The sequence below is a fragment of the Schistocerca gregaria genome, chromosome 7, assembly GCF_023897955.1.
Source record: "Schistocerca gregaria isolate iqSchGreg1 chromosome 7, iqSchGreg1.2, whole genome shotgun sequence".
In the NCBI taxonomy this organism is placed as follows: Eukaryota; Metazoa; Arthropoda; class Insecta; order Orthoptera; family Acrididae; genus Schistocerca; species Schistocerca gregaria.
In genome coordinates, this window is record NC_064926.1 from 316170074 (window position 1) to 316178280 (window position 8207).

Here is an 8207-nt window from a genome sequence, read left to right on the forward strand (position 1 = left end):
TCTGGCTCCATCTCAGGGTGGGTTCGTAAGGGCTGCTCTGTCACCGATGATATGGTGTGCCTGGAGTCTGCCATCCGTACGCCCTTGCCTGCCGTCAGCACCTGGTCGCCGTCTTTTTTGACATGCGGAAAGCATACGATATGACACGGCGACATCGCATCCTCTCTACGCTTCATGGTTGGGGTCTTCGGGGTCCACTGCCGATTTTCATACAAACTTTTCTGTCGCTTCGTACCTTCCGTGTGCAAGTTGCGGCCTTTCATAATTCCTCCCGAGTTCAGGAGAATGGGATACCACAAGGATCTGTCTTAAGTGTCTGCCTATTTTTAATTGCAGTTAATGGGCTCGCTGCGGCGGTGGGAACGTCTATCTCAGCTTCCTTGTATGCTGATGACTTCTGCCTATGCTATAGCTCCACTGGCATTGCCGCTGCTGAACGGCAGCTGCAGGGCGCTATCCGCAAGGCGCAGTCTTGGGCCGTAGCGCATGGCTTCCAGTTTTCGGCTGCCAAGACCTGCGTTATGCATTTCTGCCGACGTCGCACTGTTCACCCTGAGCCACGGCTTTGTCTTGACTGCGAACCTCTTGCTGTGGTGGAGATGCTTTAGTTTTTGGGTTTGGTTTTCGATACCTGGTTGACTTGGCTGCCTCATATTTGGCAGCTTGAACAGACATGCTGGCTGCATCTTAACACTCTTCGTTGCTTAAGCCACACCAGCTGGGGTGCCGTCGGTCTACCCTTCTACGGCTGTACCAGGCATTAATTCAGTCCCGTCTAGATTATGGGAGCCTGGCTTATGGTTCGGCATTCTCTTCTGCATTGTGGTTGCTGGAGCCCATCCTTAACAGTGGGATCCGACTAGCCACTGGAGCTTTCCGGACAAGCCCTGCCAACAGCATACTTGTGGAGGCAGGTGTCCCTCCACTGCAGTTCCAGCGCCAACGATCACTGGCCGGTTATGCTACACACGTTTGTAGCTTTTCCAGGCATCCCAGTTATCGTCTCCTGTTCCCTCAGTCGGTCGTCCATCTTCCGGAACAGTGGCCCCACTCAGGGTGTATGATAGCGGTTCGCGTCAGAGCTCTTCTCTCTGGGCTCGAGGTTTTGCGTCTTCCACCTCTTTTCCGGGCCCCTCTGCACATACCTCCATGGTGTGTGCCCCGCCCATGCCTTTGGCTCAGTTTGGCACAGGGCCTGAAGGACTCAGTCCCTCCTGAGGCTCTCCGCCGCCGCTTCCTTTCAATCCTTGCCGCGTTTCAAGGTTCTGACGTTGTCTGTACCTACGGTTCGATGGTCGCTGGTCGTGTCGGTTATGCTCTTACTCTAGGCGATCATTATGAACAACACTCATTGTCGGCTGGCTACAGTGTTTTCACTGCTGAACTGCTCGCCATCTCTCGCGCCCTAGAGTATATCCGCTCCTACTCAGGTGAGTCCTTCGTTATCTGTTGTGACTCCCTGAGCAGTTTACGTGCTATCGACCAGTGTTTCCGTCGCTCTCGTCTGCTGATGGCTATCCAGGAGACCCCCCATACTCTTGCCCGTTGCGGCCGATCTGTGGTCTTTGTGTGGACCCATGTCAGCATCCCGGGCAATGAAAGTGTTGACACGCTGACCAAACAGGCTGTCGGTGCACCAGCCTAGAGATTGGCCTTTCGGAGAATACCTCGGGTCTGTTTTGCAGCAGAAGGTACTTCGCACCTGGGGAGAAGAACGGCGCACCCTTCCTTCACCCAACAAACTTCGCTCCATCAAGGAGGCTACCGGTGCATGGCGCTCCTCCTTGTGGGTCCCCCGCAAGGAGTCTGGTGTTCTTTGCCGGCTATCCATGGCCACACCCGGATGACCCACAGCCACTTATTGCGCCGTGAGGACCCACCTTTATGTCACTGCGGGTCAGCTTTGACGGTAGTCCACATTTTGTTGGCCTGTACCCTTTTAACTGCGCTCAGGCAGACGTTTGCGCTGCCTGATATGCTCCCTGCACTTATACAAGTGACGCTGCCATGGCACCCTTCGTTTTGCGTTTTATTCGGGCAGGGGGCTTTTATCATTTGATCTAAGTGTTTGTCTTTTTTGTGTGTTGAGTCTGGCCTTTGGCCTACGATTTTAGACTGCTTTTTTAGTGTATTTCTTGTAGTTGGCTTTTCCTTTTTTTATTTTTGGTCTTAATGGTCGGCCAACCACTGTCCCTCTCTGTGTGATTTTAATTCCTTTTGTCTGGTCTCTATCTGAGTCTTTCTTATCCTGTGTCGTCTCTTGTGAACTCCATGTTTGTTTTTATTCTTTGTGGATGTTTCCCGTTCGTGTAAAAAGGGACTGATGGCCCTAGCAGTCTGGTCCCTTCAATCCCACAAACCAACCAATCTGCTGCAGACTCGTTGTGGTGAAGCAAGATATCATTATATAATTTTTTGGATTTTGATAACTTGTGTGAAGATAATTTCTGTATAATTTGTTTGGCTCCATACCACCTGGGATCCGCATCTTGCAATGTACTCATATTCTTAGACGTATCGAGATATTAGCGATGATGTGCCGAATTTTTCATCAGATGAATCACATACTCGGTCACCTGCTCAATAAACTCAGCGCATTCAGGTAACCCTTGGGGTGACCTGAAAAGTGTATCAGTGATCATGTTCTCACTGACCATGGTGTATATGATTTCGGAAGTGTAGTCTTACAGGAAAATACACCACCTAGTTAGTTGTAGCTGAACTAGCTTACAAGTAAGAAGAAAGCTCATTGCTTTACGGCCACAATAAACTCTAATATAAAAAGTGTAAACGCAATAATTTTTCTGAGAGACCAGACAACAGGGCCTCCAGTTCTGTTACTGAGGATGTAGTTTTGCTTTTAGATAACACCCTATTTGCGTAGCTGATCATGTTAATTTTGCTTTTACCATCCTTTTGCAATATTTGAAATAGACTGACTCCAAGCCCAGAACAGGACCCATCTGATGTGACACAGAAGTCTCTCTCCATATCTGTCTGGTGGAGTATATCTGAACATAGCATAGTTCATTCAGTGATGTTTAAAGCTTTGTGGTACCAATATCCAGGGTGAGTTCCTCTTTGAGGGGACTAACAGTTCTCGAATGTTGAGGAGGTGGTTGGAAACAAATTTTCGAAAGAATGCTACCAAACTGTAACAGTCCTTCAATTATTTCTTTGTGATAGGAGGAGGTAACCTCTATTGATTTTATCTTATCTGGATCAAGAAAAATCCCAGTAAGAGATATAATGTGGTGTAAGATTTTTAACTGTTTCTTGGAAAACTTTGATTTTTCAAGGTTGGCAGAATGCCTATATATATTAAAGGTTTTTTAACACTCTCACAAGGGCAGTCTCCCACGGTGCAGGTGTTGTAATCAGTAGATTATCCACATAAAAAGTGACTTTGTCTAATACCTCTGGCCTGAGAATTGTGTCAAGTGGAGTAACAAACACGCTGGGACTGATGTTTAGCCCAAACAGTAACACTTTAAAATGATACAAATGCCCTGAGAAGATGAACTCCATATCCTTTTTAGATCCCTCTAACAAAACCATATGCCAGTATGACGATCTTGATTCGATGGTAATTAGTTTGCTCCATGAAATCTCTGAAGATCTCCTCTAGCACTTCAGGTTGGCTCCTAACAGGGACAATAATTTTATTTATATACCAGGCGTCAAGTACTAGGTGCATGCTTCCTCTTGCATTCGAAACTGCTAACCGCTGACTGCTGCATGGGAACAGTGAAGTTTCAATAATATTCCAACGCAGCATCCTACGTATCTACAGCTTTTTTTTACTCTGTTACGTAGATCTTTGTTGGCCTAGGAAACATATTTTTTTGTTTTGTCTTGTAATATGAAACGTTTCTGTTTTGCTTTATTTGTATTCCTACTTGAATCTCGTTTTAAGTGAGTATGCAAAAGTTTCAGTGGATGTTTCCTTTCTTTGTAATGCTTTTGTGTAAAACTAAATGTAATATGCAGCACTGTTTTATGAACTGGGATGCGACAGTGATGTGGATAGTTGCAGTCGAACAGTGAATGAAATTCAGGATGTGTGCTGTATCGTGGGCTACGCGCCGATTATGTTGTGTAATAGTGCTAGACAAAATTACACGAAAGTTTATGGCCGCGTTCTTATTTTTTGGTCGCTGTGTAAACTAAATTTCGACATGGACGTTATGAAACGAAATGGTAGACTGTGAATACTGTAAGATTCATTGAGTACTATAAACAGTAGTGACATTGCTCACGAAAATGGACTGCGATTGTCGTGATTAGAACCGAACTGTTTTTCAGGTGACTGAGTTGCACGAACAAATGTAACTTGAATTTATTGTCTCGTACGCAACTTAATGAGCAACAAAACATTAACTTTCGCAGTAGATACCTTAAAACTGATTGTGACACGTGGCACCGGTTTCTCCAGAGCTATGAACTCGTGACCGTGATCGCTAAAACGTATAGACTGTAATATCACTGTCAGCGGATGGAAGTGAATTGCTCACTACTTTAAAATTATGTACAGGACGTTAACACAGAAACGTGTGTGTAAGGGCAACTTTATTGGTACACTTACGAACGTGGATTTACACCGCAATAATTACGGGTGTGAACAAAAATGAAGTAGAACCGAGCAATATACTCATAAACCGTTTAAATCGAGCAGGTCACACAAGGATTCATAAGAAGGAACAGATATAAGTGAATCCATAGTACACTATTCGATGAAACTAGCTTCTTTTTTATATGAAACAAGTATGGAATCATGTTCTCCATAGAATATTACAGGCACGACCAAAAATCAAGCAGAACACGAGCAAGACATTTACAATGGAATTCAAAGGGTGCAGTAGACACAAGAACACAATACCATGAAAGCAGTTTCTGTGTACCACGAAATGAACACAAATACTGAATACTTTCAGTGAAGCAATAAGAAAGCGAAATGATGGACTGATAAAATTATAGCACACCATATGGCCTGGCGGCGAACCAAGGTCACATTACCAGAAGCCCGTAAATGTGTTTCACGTCCCTGATGTAAAGAAACCAATAAGCATGACTAAAGTAGGCGTTCAAAGAATTTGCGTTGGAACAGATTTCTTTGGTCGACACTCCCATTTTTGAATGTTGCATGTTGATGACAGCAAATACACATACAGGTTTAATTACATTCATTATTACAAAAGTAACCTGTATTCATTATTTCAAAATTAACGCTTAGAGTACAGGGCGATGTTTCTCCTATAATTTTTGGTATTGGAATTACATTTAAAGTTATTCTTGTTTAGTACCCGTTCATTAATAGCTAGACAGAAGAGCTTCGCATGCCGGTGGCTTCATTTAATGATAATGGTAAGTCCCCTGGGCATTTCGGTAGTTCGTGTAGTGGGTTATGTTTTGTGCCTGTGTGTGTGTGTGTGTGTGTGTGTGTGTGTGTGTGTGTGTGTGTGTGTGTGCGTGGTATGTGTGTGTTGGTCTTGCATATTAACAGTTTAGTTGTTCAAGGTTAAAGATTCCTCAAAATTCTGAAAAATTTTGATGTTTACTAAATCAATATCTTCATTTAAATGATGCTGGGTGATTTATGGTTCTGGGTGAAAGTCTCTAACTGTTGCATATGTACGTCTTCATTTCCTTGTCTACAGTGTGCAGAACATGGAAGCATGTTTTTGTATCTGTAATGGAGTGACTATTTCGTGTTATATCGCAAGCAAAACTGGATTTGTTCAGCTTCTTTTTTAAATGGATTGTGTCAACGTGCTCTTTATGCCGGATTTTAAAGTTTGTTCTTGTTTGCCTTATTGGTAACTGGAGCTGCTATCTCAAGTTAGTTTATATATAACAGATTTGTGAAAAGGTGTGCCGGCTGATTTAGTGTTATAAACTATTTTGTTTTGTATACTGTTGTTTTTGTAGAAACATATTTTGACGTTTTGTGGTTTAGACAGTTTTGCGAATTGCTAAGAAATGTTATTAAGAAGATCTAGAGATATATTTAGTTTCATCTTCTGCTTTGGCCTGGTTTTTAGAGGCTGTTTAATCGGTTTTCATTTTTGCATCTAATTTGTCAACTATGGATGGGTCATGAGCATTATTGTAAGCTATTGTTTTTAAAATGTTAAGTTCTTTAATTGTTGTGTATAAGTTAAAATGCTAGTTTGTGTAGATTGGGATGGCATGCTGTGTCGTTTAAAATAACAACTGATATGACGAGTTTCCTATAATTTTAGGCTTTATGTCTGTTGTTGTGTCTTGTAATGTTTAATTCAAGAAATTTATGTACAAATTTTGAAAATGCGAGTGTTGCTTGTGACAAAGCTTGTGTAATAATGTGATATAACTGGAAAACATGAATTATGTTTCCCAGAATAATGTGTACACCCATTTCTGCTGATAACTGTAAGTAAAGGCTTCAAGCCGAACTTGCGATGTAAATAATTTGTGACGCTTCGTTATATTTAATGCTTACTTGTTTCATTTGTTCTCTCTTGTCATGCTATACGACTCCCACAATGCTACAATCACGCAAAGTGAGTACCATGTGAAGATGAGTCACTAGGCGATTTGGGTGTAAGGAAAACTAAAGCATCGCTAAAAGTGATTTGTTGCAGTTATTTCTGAAAACCTTTATTTGTCAAAGTCGCAGTGTTCCACTTGCATAACGGATAAAATTTTTATGAATAACAGTGTCAAGGAGTTTCCAAATACTGAAGCTAGGTCAGTAGATTTACTGCAATGATTTGTGTTATTTGAGGCGTCCAGATGCAATCTGCTGCAAATATACTTTTTCTCGAAAATGAGTTGGTGCCATCATTTTGTTCTCTGTGCTGCCATCTATCGATTACCCTCTTAAAACACGAACAAAACAGTTTTTTTCTGCCCTAAAGTGTACTTAGAAAACCGTCTGCAGATGCAAAACACTGTCTTTCCACTTCTCGTCGCGAAGCAAAACTGAGTGAATCCATTGTATGATAAGGAAGCAGAACTTGGTGTATCCTTAGCATACGCCATTATTAAAAAGGTTTGAAGATGCAAAACTCGCTTTGTACACATTATATATTTTGTCCGAATAATCTAGCCTTTCCAGCTTACTACTTCATAAACTTTACTTTTGAGCCTATAGGTGGCAATTTGTCAAGTTGTACTTACTGCTATCTAGTGTGAAACAAAAAACAGTAGCACGTTAACTGTTACCTAGGCATATTGGCGCGTTTTTCTTGGCTTGGCTTCTTTGTGAATGCATGGAGAGCGTTTGTGGTATTGTTGATCGAAAAAATACGAAGAGTGCTTAATCATTTCCTCCATAATCATGGATGTTACTGATGGAAGATTTATACAATCAGTTCCAAAAGGAAAATGCCGGAAAAAATCGGCCAATCCTTATGCCTGGAAGAGGAACTAAGCAAAACGCACGAGATAAGATTTACTCCTCAACCTTAGTATTTTGTGCTATTTCACTGCATGGAAATAATAAGAACTTCATTACCAACATTTCTGTAAGCAGTAAGTTATACTGTGATGTTTTAGGTTTATGTTAATATAAATTATGGTCATTTCACATGGCTGTAGTCAGGAGCGATTTCCTTGAATGAACAGTGCATCACTGATGTTATAATCGTTTATTTAGGAAACGTAGTACAGCATACGATTTTTTAGTGCATTATCCTAACTTTCTCCTCATTGGTTCTGTTCTTTGGTAGATATTCCGCAAGTGGGTTTCCAGTTCTTCCCCAGTACAAGCATGCAGCTTCATCAGTATACCAGTGTGCAAGAGTATCAATGCAGAATATAAGATCACATCAGGCCTTTTATAAAGTTGCAGACAAAATAAAACAGGACGTGTTTATAACTATAAACACATCAGTCGAATCTCCGAGGAGACATCGGATTGTAGCAGCAGATTCCAGGAAAAGCATAAATACTTCAATCTGATACTATTTGCCCTATCTGAAAGCGTTAAACCAAACTCAGCAACTGCGTGTGTGCCAAAAGGTGTTTACTAGTGTTCTTGGCATATCAACAGCGAGAATACAAAGAGTCTGTAGACGGTACTTACAAACAGGAAAAGCTCCAATTGAAAAACGAGGTGGAGACCAAATGGCGAATATTTATCAACGAAAACGGGATTCGGTTAAGGAGTTTATTGAGAAGCTGAAACCAGTGCAATGGCATTACTACCGTGGAAAAAACGTCAG